We start from the raw sequence: 26,355 nt of genomic DNA, 5'->3' as shown, positions 1-26,355 counted from the left end.
ACTCCTAATCCTATACGGGGATTCTTTCCCAACTGATCTGTGAGTTCCAACTTGGCTATCAGAGTGAACCAGCATAGAGGCAGGGGGCATACCTTATTCATCTTCATCTTCCCTACAAAGAATAGCATAGCACTCAGCTTATAGTAAGTACTCAGGGAGGTTTGAATGGTTCTTATTCACAAGAGCTGAGCTCAGTGCTGGCCTCTGGGAATGTTGGAGGGAGAGCTGGGCTAACAAGACTGCCATGCCATGGGTACGGCACCTCACAGCCATGGCAGTGAGTGCCTCCGCCCATGTGGCTTCATCCTATCTGCTACATGATGATGACTGACAGGCACTGAAAGCCATATCTTACACCCTAAATGTCTTTTTTCTTGCAGCTCTTTCTAGTTTCATAAGAATAAGCCTCACTTCAGATAACAATGAGTTACAGGAAAGGTTGTGTAAATTAAATCACATTTGCCTACTGGTTAACTTGATCATTTCAGAGTTGCATTTTCATTTTGGATTGATTCCCTCCCCCCCGCAAGGATAATGTTAATCACTATGCACAAGGGAAGTTCGTATTCAGGAAAGCTTTGTCAAGTGGTAAAACACTTTGTTCCATTATTTCTTTCATTTTAGTCGGGGCACACTTGTTTCCAGGAAACAGTAGGTCAACCTGACAGCATTGGCTGTTGTGGTAGTATGCCGAGTAACTTTGAAGAGATGGTATTCTTTTTCCCTTTGTTTATTTTCCTAAATTGTTACCCAGAGGAAAGATATAAATGAAAGACAAGGGTAGCAGCCATCTATAGGTCATTAGTGAGTCTATGCTGTCTGCTTCATTTAATTCCCCTCTGCATCCCTATTTATAATTATTGGTGATTTCTTGACAATATTTGAGATGCAAATTACTCAAATCCTCTGCCTGTCATAGCAGCACTTTTACTTTGCCTGAGAAGTACCCCAAGGCGCTCTGAATCACCATCATTACCTACCTTTGAGGTAAATTACTATTAATCCCTATTTGCTAAGTGAGAAAACTGAATCTCAAAGTAGTTGATTCTGGCCCAAAAGCAAATGATAATCAGAGTCAGTTCATGGATTCTTAAATCTTTTCTGCCCTCCTCTGAGTAAGCACATTTGTCCTCATTCATCAGCCACAGTGGGATATACAAAGAGCAAAACTTAGAAAATGTGTTTTCAATTATACAGATACTTCTGTATTTGGGAAAGGAATGGTCATCCTAGTCTCACATAAGAATCACCTAGACACACAAAAAATAATCTCCTGGGGAACGTTAATAAAATGCCAGGACCAGAGCTTCACCTCCAGGGACTTTGATTCATTTGGAATGCGATAATGGTCTTCTACCAAAATAAAAAGGGGAGGGGGGGGCTTAAAAGCTTCCCAGGTGATGGTTATGTTCTAGAAAGGTTGAGAATGCTTGTGCAGTCAAAGTAAGCAGGAGTTCATGGAATACCGAACTTCCAAATCTGACCCAATTTTCTCTTCCTACAGGTCTGCCATTATACCACTATTAGCATCTCGGTTTACAGAGCCTTCTGGAGACATGCATTTAGCCTGGGTTAAAGCATTTTGTTACCAGAGAGAGAGCATTAGCCAGAGTGTTTTACCAATTTAACCCTAGTAAAAATAGATTGCTCTGGCAGAGGGCCAAGGACAAACCCAGGGTATGATATGCTGACCAGATTGATGAGGGAGGGGTGCTACTGGGAACTCTCGGCTACCCCAGAACCACGACCACATGAGAGTGCCATGCTGGGCAGTGGTTGCTGAAGGCAAGTTGGTAGAGCTGGATATGGGGGGAAGAAATCAAGGGTGGCTTATTGGTTTGGGGCAGCATGCACTTTGGAAGTCACACAGCCTGGGGTCAAACCGTGGCTCTATCATTTAAGCTCTGTGTGCTTGGGAAACTATTGTCTCTCAAATGATCAGTTTCCTAATTTGGAAAACTGAGGTAAAAATTGCAACCATCTCATAATTTGTTGGGACTATGAAATGAGATAATATAATGCATCAGTACCCCCCTTCCTCCTTCCAGGTTCACCATTTTAGTCAGGATCACAAACTTTAAGTTCTCTTTTTGAAAATGGGATGGATCATTACCCTGTCCTTCAAAGTAACCAGTTCTCACAAGGAAATACAAAGTTAGATTCAAGATGGTGGGCCGTATGTTCACTCAGAAACAAGAGATTTCATGGACAACACTTTACAAGGGAGGCTGTGGGCCTCAGAGTTGAAGTAGGAGCAAGTGTCAGGCTATTTCGTTGGACCAAAGAATGAAGACAGGTACCAGGAAACCAAATGAGATTGTGGTAAGATTTCAATCAAAAGGCACAGAGAGCAACCCAAACCAGAAGTCATGGAGCCAACTCTCAAGAAAATCCATGACCCAGAAGCCAGAGAAGGTGCCCAGGGCATAGAGAAGTGGTTTTAGGCATAGCATGCTAGAGCTCACTGTTGGAAACCTGCGGAGCTTCTTTGTTCTCTGCCTCCTTGGAGAGTCAATTAAGATAAAGAGGTCCTAGGAAGTGTGTATTTTAGGAAAGCGTGATGCTAGGAATTGGGGTTTCTAAATTAGCTCACTCTACTCTGCTTTAAGACTGGGACATATCAGCATTTCCACCATGGGTCCCTTGGAAGGCTGGTTATGTAGGTGCTCCATGGTAAACATACTTGTTGGTTGAATGACATGCAGCGAGTTTCTAGATTGAAGGACTCTTTAGTGCTTTTAATTGCTTGTAAATACCTTAAGAGGGGGAGAAGTTTAAGATGTGTTTCCTAAGCTAGTTTGACCTGGAAATTTTTCTTCAGGTGATTAGAATTTCTAACGCTCTTTTGCCTTCTCAGTTCTAGGAACTTCTGCCTCATGACCCTTTCTTCAGCAATCCAGGATATGTAGAACCTCTGTGGGGTGTGTCCTCTTTCCCAGGTCCCTACTGCTCAGACAGATGCCTAAGATGAGGCTGTAAGCTCCACGGCAGCAGGACCCATGCCTTTCTTGTTCATCTCCTCTCTGGTACTTAGTTGGGACTCAAATAGTGCCTGTTTGTGGAATGACTGTTCATTGAATGAATGGCATAATCTAGTTCATGCCAAACACCAACTGCTGCCAAAGTTAGCCCTGCGGTGTTAGCCAGGGTTACATACTCAACTGATCTACTCTTGGGGGAAAACATTTTCTGAGGTTATTTTGTAAAAAGCCAAGAATCAGGAGATGCCCTAACTTGGTGCCTTTCTTTTCTCACTATCTGAAAAGGCTTTATAACAATGCTGCCCATCTTACTTCAAAGCAGTCAGGGGAATAGTATGTAAGAATTAAACTCTCCACAAATATAAAATATATTCCTAATGATTCCCTTAGGAATTAGACCCATCTCTGATGTCCTGCTAGACTCTTTAGTACTTACTCTGTTCCTTTCTGAAAATCTAGGCAAATGGCAATAAAGGCTGCTTCCAAGTATGATTTGTAACCACAGGCTTTGCATGTTTAAGTGGAAAAGAGAGATGGAACAGAATGGGCTATTTTCCTGGACTGTTTTATAGTGGGTATTGTTTATTTTAAGCCATTGCCCAAATAAGTCAAGCTTTTCATCTATGCTTCACGTTGCTGCATCCTGGGAATGATGCCCTCTTGTGGGAGTGTTTGCCCACCCCACCCCAACCATGAAATCGCTGACCTGGAGGTATTGTGGCACTAAGAGGTCCCTGGAAAAACTCTGCACTGAGTCATGCCAGACATGGCCTAATCAGGGCATTGCCACATAGAGAAGCCATAGCTTGTTATTGCTGGTGGGTTTTCTCCATTTGAACCTACCCCTCTGCAGTTCACTTGTTTTTATATTTTTTAGGGGACTCGTAAAAGAAGAAACAGCAACTTTGGTGGGGAAGGAGTTGGGACTTATTTCAGAGCCACAACTGACTAGGAAAGAGACTTCATTGAGCTGAACCCTCTGTATCACCAGGATTGGAGCGTTAACTTTAAACCTTGTTATCTTATCTGATAACCTAATGTATTTTTTTTTTAAAGATTTATCTTTATTCATTTAATTCCCCCCCCTCCCCTGGTTGTCTGTTCTCTGTGTCTATTTGCTGCGTCTTGTTTCTTTGTCCGCTTCTGTTGTCAGCGGCACGGGAAGTGTGGGCGGCGCCATTCCTGGGCAGGCTGCACCCTCCTTCGCGCTGGGCGGCTCTCCTTACGGGTGCACTCCCTGTGCGTGGGGCTCCCCTACGGGGGGGTCACCCCTTCGTGGGGCGGCACTCCTTGCGCACATCATCACTGCGCATGGGCCAGCTCCACACGGGTCAAGGAGGCCTGGGGTTTGAACCGCGGACCTCCCATGTGGTAGACGGACGCCCTAACCACTGGGCCAAGTCCGTTTCCCTGTATTTTTTTTTAAAACCCACAGTGACCTTATTTTCTCAGCCCTGAATCATATCACAATCTAAAGATATCATCTGTTTTTAAATTTTTATTTACGTGACCAATCTTCAAACTGCTTAGGATTAAACCACTTTTAGTTTTATATTAAACAAATCACTATGTTGAGAATATAGTCATTTGAAATCATGACTTTTGGGAAATCTGGGTGGCAGATGTCTCTTTCCTGTGCCCTGGGAGAGCAAAAGAGACTTCGAAATTTATAGCATTTGCCAAGTGTGTCAAGCAGCTCAGTTGTCCCAGCTGGCACACTCAGACAAACTACTTGCTCTTAACTTTATTTTTTCCTAATAAAGAAATAACTATTTATTTTCATAGGAAGTTAACAGGGAATTTGCATAGTAAATTTGGCGTTTTAAATTATTTGCTTAGTGTAACTTATTACCATCAGAGAGTAAGAGAGAACCTGCTTCCAAGCTGACCTTAGGTAATGGGGATAACCCAGAAAAAATATTTACAATAATTTTGGTTAATGATTATAACACCACCTCTTACTGATATTTCTTTTTGGTTGTTAATGTCACATGCCAGGCACATTCAGCTGTTTGGAGCTCTTAATGGGAGAAATAAGCAATACCAGAAAACCAAGTCATGCTGTGTTCTATTCTAAAGCAGTCTAATATCTTTGCACAAAAGCTTCAGTCATTGCAGTGTCCAGTGGAGAACACAGGGTGATAGAGCAGGATTTCTGAAAATCAAAACTGTCTTCCTGAAATATGTATGGCCACAAAGGATGCACTTCTGGATTCTTATATTTCCTGGCTTATTCAAATAACAATGACAATGTTAGGAATCTTCCAGAGATACAGGGTACTTCTCTTCAGGTTCAGTGACAAGAACAACAAAAACTTCATCCATTTGTTTGTGACCTTGATTCCTAGGCTGCTGGTGGTCTTTCCTCAGTGCTTGTTTGCTGTCCTTTAGTCAGCTGGGCAGCATGATCCAAAGTTCTATGAATGTGTTTCAGCCTTTTGTAAATTAGGTTATCTAATTTCTATTTTTTTTTTTTTTTTGGTGGCTAATTTTGTTTGAGATTTCACAGTGCTTCTAAATTTATATATGTAAACAAACAGGGACACACTTTTCTTCAAGTCATTTATTAGAATCAAATTTAGAGTGTTTGACCTTCATACAATTGAGCCAATGAAAGTTGCTATTGTAGGTAAGTGTTGGAAATGTCCACAAGTGTTTCAACAACAACAAAAAAATGGCATTTGCATTGGCTTCTAAACATGACTGCCTGTTTTAGTTTTGAAAAGTTATGGGTCGTTGAATAAATGTCTCTCAATTAGAGGATGGCAGTCCAAGGTCATTTTCCAAGGGAAAAGAAAATGGCCTTCCCCTGTTAGGTTTAGGAATCTAGAGAATGCAGTGCAATGATCATTTAAAAGCTCATTAAGTAGTGTAGTATAGTTCATTTTATTTAAGAGGAAGGAAATCATGATCAATCAGGGCATCACTAACAAGCTGTTTGATGTATTAGGAAACATTAATTTTATGGATATAAATGAATTGGGCTTAGGAATTCAAAGCTTAATAGTAACAAATATTGTTATAGGACACTTGAGATGTGGACAATGTACTAGCTTCCTATTGCTGCTATAACAAATTATCACAAAGTTAGTGGTTTAAAACAATACAGTATCTTTAAAACAATACAATATAGTATCTTTCCAGTTTAGAGTTCCTAAGTCTAAAATGGGTCAGCAGGCCTGAGTTCCTTCTGGAGGCTCTGGGGGAAAATCTTTTCCAGTTTCTAGAAGTTGCTCACATTTCTTGGCTCATGCCTTCACCTCACTCTACCCTCTGCTTTCCATCATCACATCTCCTTCTCTGACCCTAACTCTCCAACCTATCTCTTTTAAGGAACCTTGTTATCACCTTGGGTCCACCTGGATAACCCTGTATAATATTCCAATCTCTGGATCCTTATCTTAATCACACTGGCAGAATCCCATTTACTACACAAGGGAACATATTCACAGGCTTCAAGGATTATGACACCCGTATCTTGGGGGGGGGGGGTGGAAACAACACACAGACCGACACCATAGATCAATTCATTTACCTATTCTGATGAGTTTTACTCATTGGCTATCCTATGAAGCTGAAGGAGGTAATTGTAACTATGATCTGCAGGTATGGACTGTACCGGTGAATGCGCCACCCTGTAGCACCACCCCCATGAGAATAAGGCCACTGCAGCAGCCCAGGTGGTGCTGTGGGATCTGCTTCATTCAAGGGAAACTTCCAGGGAGCACCAAAATTGTTGCTTTCTCCTCTTCTACCAAAGTCTTACAAGCGTAGCGTGTAGCTCACTGTACAGAATGAAGTGCTTTCATGGTAGTATTTGTAAGTACCAAGGCTCTGGAATGAGGTGTTCAGATCCAGAATCTGTCACTTACTAAGGGTGTAATGTTGAACAAATTCCAAATTTTCATCAAGTCTCAATTTCTGCATCTGAGAAGCAGAGCTGCTTAAATTGAGAATTGCTGTCAAATCGGGAAAATAAAGGTATGTAAAGTGTTTATCGTATGCCTGGTATATTACAGTTTTTGATCAATTCATGCTGGTAATGGTAGAGTTTGGGCCAGGCCTGCCCTTGCTTTATGCTGCAGAGAACCCCACACGTGTTGAGTAGATGCAGGCAGTACAGAGAGCACCGGGAACAGAGCAAGCTGCAACTCCAAGCCCAGAGACCAAAGCCATTCCCATGCTAATAAGTGAGGCTGGCCACCTGCATTGTGCAAAGGAAAGCCTTCCTGGAATTCTGCACTTGCATTGAGCTTTAAGCATTTGCAGATGCAGAGTCTGAGAACTTAGTAATAAGATCCAGAAATGGGAAGGCAAACCCTAGCTTGGAATGGTCTGGACTGTGAACTTCCCAACATCCTAGAAGGGGAGTATTAGCATCCAGAGGAGAGGAGTCCGAATCGGCACAGTCCAAAGGCAATTCCCTTAGCCACACTGGTGAGGGCTGCCACCGAGCCTTTGTTGTTTTTTGTTTTGTTTTGTTTTTTAATGATTTATTTATTTATTTATTTTTCTCCCCTCCCCCACCCCGGTTGTCTCTTCTCTGTGTCTATTTGCTGCATCTTCTTTGTCCCCTTCTGTTGTTGTCAGTGGCACGGGAATTTGTGTCTCTTTTTGTTGCGTCATCTTGCTGTGTCAGCTCTCCGAGTGGGCAGCACCATTCCTGGGCAGGCTGAACTTTCTTTCACGCTGGGCGGCTCTCCTTACGGGGCGCACTCCTTGTACATGGGGCTCCCCTAGGCTGGGGACACCCTTGCGTGGCACGGCACTCCTTGAGCGCATCAGCACTGCACATGGGCCAGCTCCACACGGGTCAAGGAGGCCCGGGGTTTGAACCGAGGACCTCCCATGTGGTAGACGGACGCCCTAACCACTGGGCCAAGTCCGCCGCCTGCCACTGAGCCTTTGTAATGTATACAGCTGTGTAAATAATCATTGGCTTGCCGACTTACTTCTCAGTCATGGATAGTAACATTCTGTGGCAGAGTGTGGTCTCAGCTTTATTCTTAAGAAACTACATTATTGTCATCCTAATGTTTCCTAATATTTGATTTTTTAAAAACCTTCTCAGATGTTATATATTCATGAATTTGGACCAAGTGAACTCTGCCTATTAAAAGAACTGTTTATTGACTATTTGCTATATGCTAGTCATTACAAAAGCTCACTACCTAAAATAGATTTTATGATTTATCCTTGAAATAATTATAATTCTAATAATTCTATTATTGTCATCATTTCACAGATGACAAAACTGAAGTACTCAAGTCTGGCACTAATTGAAAGGCACCCTGATGCGTAAATGAGGGAGTTGCCTTATGCTCTCGACCTGCTCACTGGTGCGGTCCCTGCTGGGGGAGGTGTCAGGATTGTCATCTTATAGAAGAAAACTGGGTCTGGAAGACACTTTTCTCATTCCTTCTCCCCCACCCCCCACCCCCACCCCTCCACACACACACCGTCACTATCTAGTGCAGGAAGTTTCCATAAAGCTTTTCAGTCAAATCTTATTCGGAGTGTGAAGAAGGATTCCAGGACCTTCATACTTTTCACCAAAAACTGGGTGAATTTTATCAACGTGCATGTTGTTTTAAAGGAATCTGTAGTATGGCAGCCCACTTTATTCTTGGTGTAATCTGGATTTTTATATGCATTGGGATTTGCCAATTTTCAGAGACCCCAAGAGGTCTCATGGTCAAGAATAGCAGTGAGCCCCTTCCCAGAGCATCCCATCTCTAGAACACTGTCACCTTCAGCTAATGCAGCAACCACAGGAGCAACAGATATTTATTGAAGCTCCCTGGATCCACACCAGTGTGCTAAGTCAGAAAAGGCAAGACTTCTTCCCACTGCCCTGCCCAGTCTGAAAATAGAGTTTCCACGGCTACTGTTTGTTCCTCTCTTGAAATGCTTTTGAGCTGGATGTGATGGAAATACCATTTGCATAGAGTGCTGTGTACAGAAGTCTGTGTTAGGACATCTGTCTTTTTGGCCTCATTCCTAAAGGTCAGGCCCAGAGGGAGAACCCATCTCTTGGCCCACTGTTCCACACAAGACAGACCCTGATGAGAATCCTGACAGTTAACGTTTCCCTGGTGCCTTTACAGGCAAGATCTCACTGCAGGCCGCAGGCTCTATTATTAGCTGAATGGGAGGCAATATACTCTAGTAGTTGAGAGTCTGCTTTCAAGTGACAATGACCTGGCTTTAAATCCTGACACTGACTGTGGTTTTGGAAAGTTTCTCACTTTTCTTAACATCTCTTTCCTTACATAAAAGATAGCGGTATTAATACCCACATTGCAAGTCAATTAGGAGGATTAAATGTGGGGTGCCTGTAAAACACCTGCCATCACAGGGGAGGACTCCATAAATGACAGCCAGTGATGTTATTAACATGGTGTTCTCGCTCCACCACAATTAATTAATTAATTAATTTTTAAAATGTCTCATGAGCCCCTTCCCCTGGCAGTGACTATCCTATTTTATTCCACCCCTTTGGAGCAAAACTCTCCCAAAGAAGGCTAATATTCACTGCTTCTGTCTTGCCACCTTACATTCGCTCTTAAACCTACTCCAGTGGTTTGTTGACCTACCAGCAGCATTTGGTAGAGGAGCTTACTCCTTCCTTCTTAATATGAATTGTCCCTCCTTGACTTCCAGGACAGCACACTTTCTTGCTTTTCTTCTATCTCAGTGGCTGTGCTTCTTCAATCTTCATTGCTGAAGTCCCTGATCTTTAGACATTGCAGGGATCCAGGACTCAGTAACAGTTCCTTTTTTCTACCAGCATTTATTCCCACAATAATCCCACTTAATCTTCTAGCTTTAACTACTACCTTGGTGTTGGTGATTCCCAAATATATATTATCAATTCTAGACTCAATCACAAATCTATTCAGCCTCATATCCACCCATGACCCTCTTGACATCTCCACTTGAATATCTAATTGGCATCTCCAGCATAGCTTGTCCAAAAATTGGGCTCCTGACCTTTTAGCCAAATGTTACTCTAGCTGCCCTGTCATTGTTTCTCAACTACATCCTTCCAGTTTGACTCAGGTCCAAAACCCTGGATCATCCTTGACTCCTCTCTTCCTCTCACATCTTAACATTGACCTGAAAATCCTGTCCACTCCACCTTCAAAACATATCCAGACTTCAACCATAGCATGCTTACTGCATTGCTGCTTACCCCAATTTGAGCCACCATCATTGCTCAAGGAGACCTACCCTGAACACAATATTTAAAAGTGCAACCCACTCTCACCTGCACTCCTCATCTCTTTTACGATGATCTAATTTTTCTTTTTATCCATAGCACTTGTCACCTTCTAATGTCATATGATTTCCTTATTTATTCTGATTGTTGTCTGTTTCTCTGCCTCTAGTAGAATGCAAGTGCCTAGAACAGTGTCTGATTAGATAGATAGATAGATAGATAGATAGATAGATAGATAGATAGATAGATAGATAGATAGATATAGATATGTATATAACTTATAGGCAATAGATATTTGTTCGATGAATTGCCATTGTAAAGATAAAGAAACTGAGACTTAGAGGAATTAAGTAACTTGCCAAAGCCACACAGTTAGTAAGTAATAAAGCTATTCAAATTAGTACTTAGCAGAATCACAGACAAGAAGCACTGATATTAGGTGACTTTCTACAAGTACTAGTGTTGGGCATCTATTTTCTGTTTTTTATTACAAGTAGGCCTTGTCCAGACAGCATTGTCTGTAGGCCAATGCTAATTTACATGCTTATGCATGATAATAGGCTAAGGCTTATCATTTTATTCTTATCTCTATGCCTTTCAGTTATCAAAATTCCCGTGTTCTGAAGTATTTCCATCTTTCAGAAATTAATAGATTAATGTTATATCCCTCCCTTTTTAAGCTCTTGGGAAGCCAAGCCAGACATCACTTTGGAGCTTTCCTTATAAGTTAATCCTTTTGTCTTCTTAGAATAACTTGTATATGGTTTTAAATTATTTCACAAGAGCAAAGTGGGATTTTTATTAACTCTATTTTCATATCATCATCCACAAGTATGAGATGAGCCTTCATTCTGTGCTGTGTCTGATGGAGTGGGGGAAATGAAGAGGCATCCAGAAGCTCCCAGTCTATTTGGGAAAATGGGATATATATTGGTTGGGGTATTGGTTCAGCAGCTTTAGTGGAGACTAAATATCGTAGTTTCCTAGGCTGCTCAAAGCAGATACTGTGACATGGGTTAACTTAAACAATGGGAATTTATTAGCTTACAGTTTGAGGCTGAGAAAACGTCCAGATCAAGGCATCATCAAGGTGATGCTTTCTTCCTGAAGACCAGCTGCTGGGGATCTTGGGCTCCTCTCCCACATGGCAAGGCGCTGGATGGTGTCTGTTAGTTTCTGTCTTCTCTTCAGTTGATTTCAGCTTCTTGCTTCCATGGTGCACGCTCTCTCTCCTTCTCTCTCCATTCCATCTATAAAGGACTTCAGTAATAGGATTAAGACCCATCCTGGTTGAGGTGGAATACTCCTTAACTGAAGTAACCTCAAGGAGACCTACCCTGAACCTAAACACCATATTTAAAAGTGCAACCTGCTGTCAATGAGTTTTACACTCACTGGAATGGATTAGATTTAAGAACATGTTTTTCTGGTGGTACATACAGCTTCAAAATTATAATGGCATAAACAAGAAAGTCAGTCTCTCTCTCCCTGTCTCTTTGCCTCCCTCTCTTGTTCTCTCTCTCGTCCCTGCCGGTAAGCAGCCAAGAGAGAAGTCTGTGCTCCCATGGGCGTCTGGGACCTGATTCCTTCCACAGTCATCCCTACTGAGTTGTTCTCATGCTGTTGCTAGAACTTGGCTCATACCCGGACATATGTGTTTGAGGCCCTGGGAAGGAGGAAGAATTAAAAAGAAGGCAAGTTGCTTTATTTTAAGGATATGCCCCGGAAATCGCACATCTCACTTCTACTCATATTCCATTGACCTAAACTTAGTCTCATACTTAAGCCAGGAAATATAGTCTATAGCGTAGCCACATGCCCAGGTTAGGGGATTCTATTACTAAAAGGAATAGGGGAATTACTCTTTGGGAGATAAATAAGAATTCCTGCTTGGTCATATATGTAATATCTGTTTCTTCCAACTAAATAATAAGGTCTTAAAGGGCAGGGCTGCATCTTACACTCTCAGCATCTTGTACATTTAGTGCTCAACAAACATTTGCTGATTGGGTGATTTGGTTGATCCCTTTCATCCTAGAGATTTTATAGAGAGTTTTTACCATAATGCCAAAAACAAACTCTGTTCAATCCCAGGGTAAATACTGCAGAAAATAAATGCTGAAGGGCATCATAGTCATAGGCAGGTCCTCTGTACGTGTACATGCCTTCATATTCTAAGCTAGAAAGGCCACCTGTAGTAAAGCAGATGAAAAAATAAACTCTGACTAAATGGGTTCATGTTCCAGGTGACTGGCTGCCTGGTTAATTCATCCAGAGATTAAGCTACTACTCCAGCAAATTTTCTAACCTAATTTTGGGGAGTGAAAGCCAGAACTAAGTGTGGTTTCATGGTACACTGCATTCCTCTCTCAATTCATCAGGTTTCACAGGAACTAGGATTTCAGACTTCCCCTCCCCCAGGTAGCAGTTAAGCTGATAGATTTGTTCTGTCTAGTCCATAAGGAAATGAAAATAGATCCTGATGGAGGAAGTAAATAGAGCAGCAGGAAAGCATCCCTCCCCCAGAATCTGAACATCTGTTCTAACTTTTCACAGTTCCCATGAGGAAGGGGACAGAACACAAGACTTCAAGCTATAAAGGAAAAACCTCATCCACTTGCATGCTGGCTTGAAATTTATAATCATTTGACCTGAACTGGCCTTGGGTTTATCTCTTGGGTACCTTTGAAGAAAGGCCAAGCTGAGTAAATAAATATGATAAACAGAGTATAAGGGGTGATGTTTATCATATTTACGAGAACAAACCTAACTTCATCAACTATTTGAATCTAAACAACTACTGCTTGTGCCAATAGCCTCAATAGCGGAGGGGACAGCCACACCTTTGTTTGAAAACTTACAGTTAATAGGAAGTTGAGTGGCTCTACGGACTTGAGAGAAAGAGCCTAGCCTCTGTGATTCTGGAGTTTCCCTAATGCCTACTGGCCTTTCTCCATTTATCTGAATTAGCGAGGAATTTGCCGTGTCTGGGTAGGACAGGCAGATACTCTCCCAGAACCTCAGCCATCCCTAATCCAGACGTCAGTTTGCATTTACTTGAGGATGAATGGAGAATCCTTTACTCTCACATTGTCATCTGTGCTTCCCAGGATATTTAGCAGTATGACCTTTGGCCAATCCTTTTCTTCCTCCAAGTGTGGAAGGTTCTGAGTAGCATCACTGGGCAGGCAGCTGCTCAGCTGGGCCCACAGCTGGTCCTTGTTTCCAGCTGCTTAAGAGCCTGCTGGCCTGGTGGAGAAGCTACAGAGTGATAAGCATTGTAAAAATAAACCCCGTTGCTAACCAGGCCAGCCAAGCAGTGTGGGAGGAGTGGAAACTTCAGGCTATGAGTTTTTGGCATGACAAACCGTCAATATCTGAGGTGTTCCACAGGAAGAAATGGGATGAGATGTCTTCTACCCAGGCCTAATCTGTGTATTATCAATCAGTTGCTCTTGGAAAATCCTATCAGGATCAGGCTAATGGGCCCAGACCCAGAACCTTGGTTCAGCTCTTCTGCTGACCACCACCTGGCTGTTTGGGGCCTGGTGTGGCCCTGGCTGCCCTTGGTCAAGCAACTCAGGGAGAATAAGTGCTGGGTGTTGTCCCCTATTGATGATACATTTTAATCTAACACTCTTAGTTACCATCAGCTTTGGGGGTAGCTGGACTTCCTGGGAGTTTTTGTGTGAGGAAAGGAAATAGTAATGGTTGTAGCCATTGGAAATTCTGTCTAGTCACTTGAAACATTGGCGATTTTCCTTGTGTTCTTAGGGGATATTTATCTAGCTTTACAACTCCTTACTCTCCAGCTTTTTGACATAATGGCTGAATTAAAATAAGAGTAGGGAAGCAGATGTGGATCATGTGGTTGAGTGCCTGCCTCCCACATGGGAGGTCCCAGGTTCCCAGTGCCTCCTGAAAAGCAAAAACAAACAGCAAGCAAAAACAAATGAAGAAAGTTAACTCAGGGACGACAATGTGCCCCCCCCCCCCCACATACAAGGCTCCAGGATCAATGCCTGGCCCCAGTACCTGGGAAAAAAAAAAGTAGAAAACATTGCTCTTCCAACCCTGAGCAGGTGGGTCCCTGGGACACTCTAAAGACCAACCTTGAATTCAGATGAGAGCTCCTTCCAGAAAAAAAAAAATAGCTTGTTTTCTTCATTTTAACACTTAGCAATTTCCCCTGTGTACCAGGAGATTAAAAGAAAGGCTTGCATCTCCCCATTCCTCCCTCCATGCCTACCTCCCTTTCTCCCTTCCCGCCTCCCTCCCTCCTTCCCTCTGTTTCCTTGTCTTTAAGGACACTAACAGCTCTTCTGGCTTATTGCCTAGGTTTAGGAAAGAGAATCTTTGTAAAGAAAAATTTCTAGCCATTGGCATGGAAGCACTGTATAAATCAGCAAGACACTTTGTTGTAAAACTTTCTCATTATCAACATTCACTACTGTTTCATTTTATAAATGCTTCTTTGTCTTCCAAAATGTCATTTCAAATTAAGCAATGCTGTTATTGAAAATGTGGGTGGTTACTGCTTGTATGTTTGGCTGGTCAAATTATAGATCGTTGTCACAAATATTATAATGCCTGTTTTCTATAAGTGAGTTAAAAATATTAATTTGTTTAAACCCATCACTATATCCCATTTTGGAATTAATGGAACCTGACAATATGTTAGGCTTCCTTTTTAAAGAAGTTTTGGGCTACAGAGAGGTTCAACTATGGCAGGGCGGAACACTGGTGTGGGGTGTTATTGATAAGGGGCCCTGGTTGGGAGGGAGTTCTCTAGGACATGTATACAGGGTACATAAAAATATTTGGATTTTTCATAGTGGTTTCAGTTAAACACAACAACTGAGAGAGTGCTGAGTTCCTATACCAGGGGAGCTCTATTACATTCCCCAATGGAAAAGCAACAATCCCCCAAGTGCAATGGCAAAGACCAATAAAGATGGATGGTCCAACAATGAGCCCTTGATACTGATGGCTCTGATTATGAGCCTGTGTGTCTGAAATATGAACTAGGCCTAGAGCTGCAGGGTGCCTAAGAGTTACCTCTTGAGAGCCTCCATGTTGCTCAAATGTGGCCACTCTCTAAGCCAAACTCAGCATGTAAATGCATTACTTTCCCCCCAGCATGGGACATGACTCCCGGGGATGAGCCTCCCTGGTGCTGAGGGATTACTACCAAGTACCAGTTTATGATGTAACTGGAAAAAGACCTTAAATAAAAGGGTCAATTCAGACCAGCAGAATATCTCAGCCTACATGTAATATCAGGTGTTAAAAACTGCTTTTTGACCTTGGATAAAAGGGAGAAATGGAAAGGACAAATGAGTTTATATGGCTATGAGTCTCCAAAAAAGAGTCAGGCAGTCATCAGAGGGGTAATGCTTATGCATGCCTCAGTACGGTACCAGAGCCAGCCAAAATAGATAGAAACCCAGGTACTGGTTCTCCTGAGGGCTTCGGAGACCCACAGGTTCTATGGTATTGGCAGATGGCTCTGGAGTTAAGGCCATGTCAGTTTGCCCTACTTTGAATTTGTGCTCCTGTGTGTGATGGAGCTGGACTCACATATGACCTTTCTACACGTGCCTCTTCTGTTACTTTTACCGGACCTGTGATTGGTGTTTGGGTTGGTGTATACTCAGAAGACCTGAATCTCTGGACTGTCCATGTGACAGCCAGGCCCTGAGCCTCAGCAGTCTTGCAACTCCTACCCTCTGGTTTATTGGACTTACCCTGGCCAGCTAACAGGGAGGTGAAGAAGATCAACCACCACAACAGGGAGCCAAGAATGCCTACAACTGCAAACAGGAGAATCACATCCATTATCCATGTGGAATCTAAGCCTCCTCTGGATGTAGAGGCAGACTGGACTTAACCATCTCAAGGTCCACAGGATGGAGAAATAGAGTATAGATTAGAGTGAACTTACTGGTGTTCTGCTGGGGAAATATTGTGATTAGTAAGGGAAAAAATTTTAATATTGATGTGGAGAAAGTGCCCATGGTAGGTGCTGATGGTAGGGAGAGGAAAGAAGAGATATGATGTGGGCGCATTTTCAGGATTTGGAGTTGTCCTGGGTCATGCTGCAGGTACAGATACTGGACATTGTGTGTCCTCCCATGGCCCATTGGGTGGAATGGGAGAGAGTGTAGACTACAATGTAGACCACTGTCCATGTGGTGCAGCAGTGCTCCAAAATGTATTCATTTTGGGATTAAATTAAATACTAGTATATAATATAAAGTGCTCAAGATAGTGTTTTACACCTAGAACATACTCAATAAATGATAATCTGTAATTAAGAGCAAACAGTTGATTCCAGCTTTATTTGGTGGGAGTCTGGGCAGTCTGAGGAAGAGTAATGGAGGCTGAGAGATCAGCAGGAGTCTGCATGTGGGCGGGGGCGGGGGGGCTATTTAAGAAGAACAGGTACCTCCCTCCTTGTGCTGGTAATAGGCATGAGTGGGGAAGAGTCAAGGGATGAGCTCTGGAAAAGGCAGATTTGTAATGTCAGCTGGTGACAGTGATGAGTTATTGGTGTATGAGAGCAAGAATGTGGCAGAGAGAGCTGTGCATTTTGGAACACAGCCTCTGATAGCTGTCTGGGGAATGATCTGGAGGTTAGACTAATTAGGAAATGAGTACACTAAGCACAAGCAGGAAAGCATCTCCATACTCACCTGACCAATAATTACTGAAGGTGTGTTTTGTCCCAGCCACTTGCTAGCTACAGACAAAGGCAAAGTCTAGACAAGGGCAGTAATTATAGCGATAGTGGAGGGGAAAATTACCTTTCTCCTGAAGTAGAATTGATAAAAATTGGTGACTGTCTGGAAGTGGGAATTGATGGAGAAGGACAAATGAAAAATCATTTCATGGAAAAATGAGATCTTTAGAAAATTGAAATTCAAAATACTTCATCAGAACCAGGAAGGAAAGAGAACAGCCACTTTACTTATTGCCCTTCTCCCCCTTCTAATTTCTTTTAAAAAGAGAGACTAGCACTTGACTTTGGAAAGCTGTTTTCCTGTTGGAGTGGAAATATAATGAGAGACTATATTAAATAATGGAAAATTTGAGGTTATTTGATGAGAGATTGAGGATGGGATCTGAAGGCCATCTTAGGTAAACAGCAGGAGTCAGTGGTGATGTGTAAATATTGACATTGACTGAAGCGGAAACAAGGAGAGCAAAAAGGATTAAGCCTGAGAAGGTTTTTGCTTATTGGAAAGATGTTGCCTATGAAGGACAAATATAATCATACAGAGAAATACAGGGCTAAGGAGAGAACCACTGTTGCCTTTGACTGGGTTAATCTTTTCAGAAGTTATCGGGAACATCCTTACTGGAAAAATGGCCATGGATACAGTAAAATAATTTATTGTCAGAAGTGAATAAAAGTCAATACTTTTATGAAGGGCAAAGTAGTGATTTTAATCAACTAAATTTAATAATCAGAAAACAAAGCATATGTGTATTAAAGTATTTTACGAAGCCAGATCCTTACCAGAAAAATCTTATCCATCCAGATTTTCTCATTGCATCCCTACGTAACTGGTAGGAACTACTCCACAAATTGGGGTACACATGAAGATACATCCTCTTATTTTTTGGTTAAATTACTCAGAACTCCTGTATACCCTATTAGTAGGCAGGCCAGTATCTCTCTCCCTTGAACTGACTCCTCCAGGGCTTGTCCTAAAATGGCCCATGACTACCATATGCCTGACAGAGATTGCTGAAGTCTCCTCGGTCTGCCCTGCACTGGCTTCTCGCACCACAGAGTGCCAATGCTGAACTCTGGTGCGGCACAGTCTACTGCCACTGCTCCTCCACCACCATAGGGAATCCGGCCCAGTTCTGCAGCCCACACAGGCCGAGAGGATGGCCCAGCCTGCACAGGCACTTCCGAGGTCCAGCCCAGCCAGGAGTGCTGAGTCAAGGCCTCTGAAGCATCTGCCAACTCAAGGAATCTGTTTCCCAAGGTCCTTCGCTCAAAACAGTGGACCTGATTTTCAACTAAATACTCAAAATAAAGGATCTTGATTCATTCCTATCCACAAAGTGGGAGCATTGGGTTTACGTTTACGCTCATGAATGAGGCCTCTTCTGATTGGTTCAAGATGATATTCTGCTATTTGTCTTAAAAAAAAAAAAAAAAGAAAGGGGACAAAAATATAATCTCTGGTAGGCACCCTCTGATAACACACCTCAGCATGCATAAGTATATTAGAAATTGTTTGGCTGCTTCTCCTCACATCAGTCTCGATTCTGGAATTCAAGATAATTCAGGCTAAATTTACAATGGCATTTAATTTGTTGGGAATCTCTTGTAGCCATCGCTCTACCTTTTTATTTCTTTATTTTTATTAGGAAGTTGTAGGTTCCCAGAAAAATATACAGAAAACACAGAGTTCCCCTATACTCCTCCACACACGTGCAGGTTTCCCTGTTAACATGTTGAAGCGCCGTTACATGCCATAATACACTGAACGAAGGAAAGACCTGATGACTCTTGCCAATGGGTGGGGTATTGTCGCAATTCTTCCCTCTTCCTTATATCTGCTAGGATCTGCCAGGTACAAATAAGAGATAGCTCAAACCCAAATGTCTTAAATATTAACAACATACATTATCTCACAAAACAGGAAGTCCAGGTAGTGTGTTTCCAGGTTTGGTTACTTCAGAGGTTTCAAATGTCATCAAGATGACACATCAAAAGAGAGACAAGGGGAGAGTCAAAGTGAAGCATAGCAGAAACCAGGAACTGAGGTAGCGCAATTGACAGGGGACCTCTCTCCATTTCCAAGGTCTCCAGGATCGAATCCCAGTGAATCCCAGAGGAGAGAAAATGAGGAGAGAAGAAAACACAGACAGCAAAAACAGTGGGGCAGGAGGAGGGAAAGGGGGGGATGGGGATAAATAAATAAATAAATAAATAAACCTTTAAAAAAAGATGTCATCAAGAGTCCATGTTTAGAGAGCAGTGGTAACTTAGTGGTTGAGCTCCTGCTTTGCATGTAGGAGGTCCCAGGTACCTCCTCAAAAAAAAAAAAGAGTCCATATTTCTATTCTGACATTCTCAATGTTGTTTGACTCACCTCAAGGTAATGCACTGACTATTATCAGGCGTTGCATCATCACCACATCAATATCTAGAGGTGAAAGAGACTAAGGCTTCCTTGGGTATTTTTTTAAGAGGGACCCAAGTTCTTCTCAGAATCCTCCCGACTCCCACCTTTGCAGGCTTCCCCATAAATCACATTGGGCAACATTAGATCCATATCCCTTCGTAAGCCTTTCACTGGTAAGATAAAATTATGGTAGTTGACTTACACTAATCAAGACCCACCCACCTGGGCTGGGGGTCCTTTTATCATCCCTAAAGAACATGTCCTCTGTTTTAGATTCCTAATGGCAAAACAAATACCATAAAATGGGTTGGCTTAACAACAGGAATGTATTGGCTCAGGTTTCAAAGGCTAAAAGACTTGGTATCTTCTGACTGGTCAACAATCTTTGGGATTCCTTATTTTTTTCATCACATGGCAGTATGCCTGGTGATGTGTTTTACTCTCTCTTCCTGGTTCTGTTGACATCCAGTTTCTGGATGTTCCCCGTGGCTTCTCTTTCTGTATCGAATTTCCTTTGCACATAAGGACTTCAGCCATATTGGATTACGGCCCACCCTCATTCAGCTTGGGCACACCTTAAATACCACCATCTCCAAAGGTCCTTTTTGCAAAGGTGTTTGCACCTATAGGTTGAGGGCTTGTGACCTGAACATGCCTTTTGTGGGGTACATGATTCAAACCCCAATACCCTCCCAGAGATGGGTAGACATCTGGATAAAATTAGGAAGGAGTAGGAATTGTTGCTGGGTAACACCCAGCAGTGTCTTCTACATTTCTTAGGTTCCAGTCAGTCACAACATTCTCCTAATTCTGCCTCCAAAATAGCTTGTATATCCACCCTGGCCCTTGTTCCAGTTCTCAACAACTCCTCCATAGACTCTGGATTTCTTCTCTCCAGACTTGTCCCGACCATCTGATCTTATACTCAAATGATAATCAGCTTATTATATAGTGCAAGTCTGATTATACCACTTCCTAATATAAAACTCTCAAGACAATTCAGATGCAACCACCTTTTTGAAGATTCCCCAGATGTTTTATTTATACATAGCTCTTTTATAGCACTGATGAGAGACAGCCTTGCATTAGAATTATTCATGTTTTCTGTTCCTGCCACTATCGTCTCTGTTCAATGTGATGACATTGGCCACATATGGCTGTTTAACTCTTGAAATGTGGCTAGACCAAACTGAGATATAAGTATAAAACATATGTCAAATTTCAAGCTTTAGAACAACAACAAAAAAGGGAAAGAAAATGCTTCATTAATAATTTTTATACTGATTATAGCTGAAATAATATTTTGGATACATTTGGGCTAACTAAAATATTATTAAAATTCATTTCACCTGCTTCTTTCCTAATTTTTTAGTGTGGGTCCTAGAACATTTAAAAGTACATACGTGTTTCACATTCGTACCTCACCTTCTCTTTCTGTTCATGAGGTCGTTAGCTCCTGAAGAGTAGAGGTTGCGTTTTGGCTCTCATTCATCAAGTCAGCTCCTTTTCCCCACCTCTGGCTCCATCAGAGGAGGGACCTAGCCAAAACACTTTATGTGGTACAATAAAGTATAAGGACACTGGATTTGGGGATAAAAGTGTACATGGCCATTTCTCATTGTCTACAGCGTCTGAATTTCAGGCACATGGGTATGTTTTGTGTCCTATCTAGACTGAAGTTTCTTTCTAAATTTACCAAGTTTGGAAATCACTCTTTGTTATGACTGCTTCAGGGTGCAAAGTTGTTATGAAATGTACCAAATTGAAAGATGAGAGAAAGTAGAATTTAACATTTTTCTGATTAGGTTTGCTCGTCTCTGTTAGTTTTCATTCCGAATGCTTAGATATGCCTCAACAAATTATATTTTACATTTTAAAGGTATTGGTGTCTCCATGACTACCACCTCCAGAATATTTTAGTTATTTTTACAATCATTGTTTGGAATAAAGAAGCAGATGTAAATTATGCCATTTCTATTCAACTCTACTGAATTACAGCTGGCAGTTGCATTTTTTTCATGGATGAAAGAATTACATTTGTTAACTATTTATTATATATTCCTAGTGAGGATTATTAAGAAGACCAAGAAAATTAACATAATCTAGAAAACATTTAGGAGAAAATCTGTTTATAATGACACGCTGAAATAAAAAACTTTTTCTTATAGTTAATGAGCAGAAATGAGGAAGTTAAGTCTTATAGTTGCAGTAGTCAAAAAATGCCATTGTTTGGGGGAAAGAATCCTTTTTCAGAAGTGGCTAGAGAATCTATAATTATAATTCCAATTTGGAAATAAATAATATTCATGGTCATTAATCATGAGTAGAGGAATACATATGGATTATTTGGTTACTGTGTGGGCAAAGGGCCCAAACAGCCTTTGAAAGCAGAGTCCTGCCTGACCCTGCCTGCCTCTGGGATGTGATATCTCTCCAAATGAACAGAGACTATGAGCAAGTCCACTATTTTGTCAGGGGGACTGCTTTAATAAGTTCTGTCTATGAGGTCTGGTGAAGGACCATTGTTCCCTTTGGTTTTTATCTTCTTGGTCACTCAGAAGAGCTCTATCTCAGTGACATGTGGATGCTGGGAAGCCGGGGTTGAATTCTGGGGCCCTTCAGCCCGTTAAGCTGTTACCCCTGGACTGCTGTGTGGTTTTTAAGAGACCATGACACATGTCACGACACTCTGGTCACTTCTGCATTTGGATCTCTTTCTGATGAAAAATAGAAGCCCAGGTATGACCCACCCTAAAAAAGTATGATTTCCCTGCTACAAAGAGGGCCTGCTGTGCGGAAGGCCTCTCCTTACACAGGGACCTCTTTTTTTTTTTCCAAATTCTACTCAATTTATTCATTTTTTAAAAAATATTACATTCAAAAAATATGAGGTCCCCATTCACCCCCACCGCTCCCACCCCACTACTCCCCCCACAGTAACTCTCTCCCCCATCATCATGACACATCCATTGCATCTGGTGAGTACATCTCTGGGTATCGCTGCACCCCATGGCCTGTGGTCCACACCATAGCCCACACTCTCCCACGTTCCATCCAGTGGGCCATGGGAGGACATACAATGTCCGGCAATTGTCCCTGGAGCACCACCCAGGACAACTCCAAGTCCCGAAAATGCCTCCACATCTCATCTCTTCCTCCCATTCCCTGCACCCAGCAGCCACCATGGCCACTTTTTCCACACCAATGCCACATTTTCTCGATTATTAACCACAATAGTTCATGAATAGAATATCAATAAGTCCACTCTAATCCTTACTGTATTCCTCCTTCCTGTGGACCTTGGCTTGGTTGTGTCCATTCCACATTTATGTCAAGAGGAGACTTAGATTCCACATGGATACTGGATGCATCCTCCTGCTTTCAGTTGTAGGCACTCTAGGCTTCATGGTGTAGTGGTTGACATTCTTCAACTCCATGTTAGCTGAGTGGGGTAAGTCCAATAAATCAGAGTGTAGGAGCTGAAGTCTGTTGAGGCTCAGGGCCTGGCTATCATATTGTCAGTCCAGAGATTCAAATCCCCTAGATATATCTTAAACCCCAGCACCAACTACAATTCTAGTAAAGTAGCATGAAAGGCTTGTGAAAAGAGATCACATCTGTGTCCAGCTCCATCGCACAGAAACACCAGCTCCAAAGAAGGGCCAACTGACATGGCAGTGAACCCCATCTGCCATGACCATAGAACCTGTGGGTCTCTTTAGCCCTCAAAAGAACCAGTACCTGGGGTTATATCTACTTTATCTGTCTCTGAGACTCTGCTCAGGTGTGCATAAGGGCAATCCTTCTGACAACCTCCAGACTCTTTTTTAGAGACTCATAGCCATATAAACTCATTTTTCCTTTCCATTTCCCCCTTACTTTAGGTCAAACAGCATTTTTAACTCCTGTTATTATACATAGACAGGGATATTCTGCTGGTCCGTGTTGAACCTTTAATTCAAGGTCATTTTCTAGTTACGTCACCAGCTGGTACTTGGTAGTGATCCCTCAGTGCCAGGGAGGCTCATCCCCGGATGTCATATCCCATGCTGGGGGGAAGGCATCGCATTTACATGCTGAGCTTGGCTTTGAGATTGGCCACATTTGAGTAACACGGAGGCTGTCAGGAGGGAACTCTTAGGCACAGTACTGCTCTAGGCCTTGTTCTTATTTCAGGTGTATAGGCTCACAAGCATAGTCATTAGTGTCAGGGGCCCACACAGGGACCTCTTGATGGCTCATATTTCCCAGCGCCCTATGCAAACACTGCCCGAGGCAGGTGGGGATGGGGTGTGGCAGCTGCCATCCTGGGCAGAAGGCGCTTCTGAGGGCCTGACAGAAAGCTCCAACCCAATTGTTTTCTGGTTGCTATTGCAGACAGGAGAGGGAATTTTTAAAAGGAAGGCAGGAATGACTCTTTCTTTGGAATTGAGATAACTAGAAGGAGATGGAGTATGTACTGCGTTTGAAAGAGTGCCTCTTCTCTTGGGTGTGAGCCTGCTACCATTTTATTCCATGTAGTGGTGTCATCTAATGTTGTAGCCAGAGACCTGGAAACATCCAACTCCTGCTCTTCCAGTCTGCTCTGTTCTCCTTGGGGTTTCCCTGGAAGCTATGAGTAGACAGGCCTTGGAAATCAGAGCACCTCTTTAGCACTAGCAGGGATAGTGCCTGAGACCAGGGCCAGCTTCTCTGGGACTCAGCTTGGGGTGGATGGCTTAGCTCAAGGCGCAGGTGAGCCCCTTCCACCCTCTCACTTTGAATGCTGGTATTACCAGCTGCTGAGCTGCAAGGGATAGGGCCCTGCACCACGTGTAACTGGAAGGCTGAGGGGGAGGGTGCCAGGGATTTTTTCTTATCGCTAGAGCCAGGTGAAAGCGCCGAGCAGATGGAATGTGTTTGACTGTAACGAACTGCTTCTGGTTAATAGTTGGCCCAGAAGCTCACCCAGGGACATCAGGCCTCCTGGGGAGTGACCTGAACAGAGATAGGGCAAAGAGCCAGCATTTCCTCCTTCCTCTGTGTGTGCACAGGAACCAAGCTCAATATTTCGTGGATATTTCTTTAAATAGCCATGCATACCTTCTGCTAGCTACCATCTAATAAACAGGGCGAGGTGAGTTCAGATGAGAACTCAGATGAGGCGCCAGGAGCGTAAGGAACTAGAGGACTGTACACGTGAATGGCCGAGCAGGATTTGGACCCAGATCTGGTGGACACTGCGGTCTGCGATCAGCGGTTATTCCATAAATTCCTATTGTCAGGCTTGATCCCAGGAGAACTTCCATAAGGTCACAGAACATTTGTCTCAGTCATTGCTCTCTAATCCTGTTCAGCTGGGAAAATGGGAATTTTGTGACAGGTCAGTTCCAGTAATACGTTTTGTTTCCTGGGGAAGCGTTTTCTGACCATGGAAACCATCCATTCTGCAGGGCCATTTATGAGACCTAATTTAGCAACAATTGAAAATGTTTTCAAAGAGAAAAGTAAATGGTCTTATTTCAGGATAATGTAATTATTTTTAAGGGCTTCTCTCTAATCAACAGGCAAAACCTGGTAAGACATAAGAGAGCAAAGTAGTAACTGGCAAAACGCTGCTGCACAATTACACAGATGCCCAGACTACAGAAAACTCACATATGTACAGCCACGCACAGGGCGAGAGAGGAAAGAGACTTCATCTCCACTACACAGAAACTACACCGTGGGATCCACAAATCCCTCCCTCTCCAATGCCTTGGAAGAGCCTAACCCTGTGCCATTCTTCAGCTCTGCCTCTCTTATTCCAAATGGTTTTATGGTTGTATCAAACCAGTGACAGCATAATATAATGATTAAGAATGAGGTTTCTGAAGCTATCCTCCTAGATGTTAATCCTTGCTCAACCACTCACTGTGTGACCCTGGGTAAACCACTTAACCTCTCTGTGCTTCAGTTTCTTTCCTGTAAAATGGTGAAAATGATAGGACCTACTTCAAAAGGTTGTATGAGAATTAAGTGAGAGAGACCTATATTGGAACATGGTAAGTAACAGAATCACAGCAACCAGTCCAAGCCTGCCATGGGCAGGTGGAGACAGATGGAGAAGGGATTTCTCCCTCCCTTCCCTCCTTCTTCCTTCCTTCCACTTCTAAAGCCTGCTCTGTTCCTTATTTCTGTTTTTTCTCTCCAGCTCCAGAAGCAGAGGGTGAAATCAGGAGTGCTGTGAGGAGTTGGCCTGCCGCTTCTCTAGGGCCAGGGCCGGGGTGAGTGCAGGGTGGAATCCTAGTCACCGTCACCCCAGGCATCAGAGTTACACCGAGCGCGGGACTCCCCTGTGAGTTTGCCTTCTCACAACACGCTTCAGATTATTTCCACTATTCCCAATTTAAAATGAGGAAACTGAGGCATAGAGAGTTAAGCAACTTGACAAAGCTCATCCAGCTGGGAATCAGGAAAGCGGGAAATTACCCCTGCTTGGTATGACCCACAGCCCTTCTTATGGATGAAAATGAGCCTGGAGTCATGAAATCTCAGTCCACATTTTGGGCAAATGACTTTCCCTCTCTTGAGCCTCAATTTCCAACAAAGAGGGGACCATAGCATTAGTTCTCAGAGTTATTGTGGAGGACTGCCTCAGATAATGCGGTGTGAAAGTGCTTTATGACTCTGTGGGATGCTGTGCAAGGGGGCCTGCTCTTCGTTCCCAAATGCTTTTCTTTCAACGAGACGGGGTGCTGCGTAATGATGAGAGCAGGGTTTGGAGTCGGGCACACCTGAATCAAATCCAGCCCCACTGCTACTCTCTGCCTTCTCCTAGAGAAATTATTTAGTCTCCTGAAATCTCAGGGTCCTCATCTATAAAATGGGGTGATTTGTATATTTACCTCATAGGGTTTTTATAGGGATTAAATAAGATATTGTGCATAAAATATTTAGCACATTGCCTGGCACGTGACCAGTAGTGACGTGGGTTAGGGTCAGGTCTTGGGACACGAAGGGGCCTTGGATGAGTTAGGGACTG

At 42.8% G+C, this 26,355-nt stretch overlaps 1 protein-coding gene across 19 annotated transcripts in view; it reads left to right on the top strand.

The window, feature by feature from the left end:
- NCALD (neurocalcin delta) overlaps positions 1–26,355 on the top strand; it is a 420,474-nt gene that overhangs the window by 347,639 nt on the left and 46,480 nt on the right. For 3 of the 19 annotated variants that reach the window (XM_058275832.1, XM_058275834.1, XM_023584077.3), the window contains one exon: positions 25,525–25,597. The exons of 13 other annotated variants lie outside the window; for them this stretch is intronic. The gene's annotated coding sequence lies outside the window, so the exon portion shown is untranslated. Of the gene's footprint in view, positions 1–25,524; positions 25,669–26,355 lie in introns of all 19 variants that reach the window. 3 more of the 19 variants (XM_058275837.1, XM_058275840.1, XM_058275827.2) reach the window with 1 other exon arrangement.

The sequence above is a fragment of the Dasypus novemcinctus genome, chromosome 14, assembly GCF_030445035.2.
Source record: "Dasypus novemcinctus isolate mDasNov1 chromosome 14, mDasNov1.1.hap2, whole genome shotgun sequence".
NCBI lineage: Eukaryota > Metazoa > Chordata > Mammalia > Cingulata > Dasypodidae > Dasypus > Dasypus novemcinctus.
Note: the sequence above shows the minus strand (reverse complement) of the source record. Positions and strands in the feature narration are given on the sequence as shown.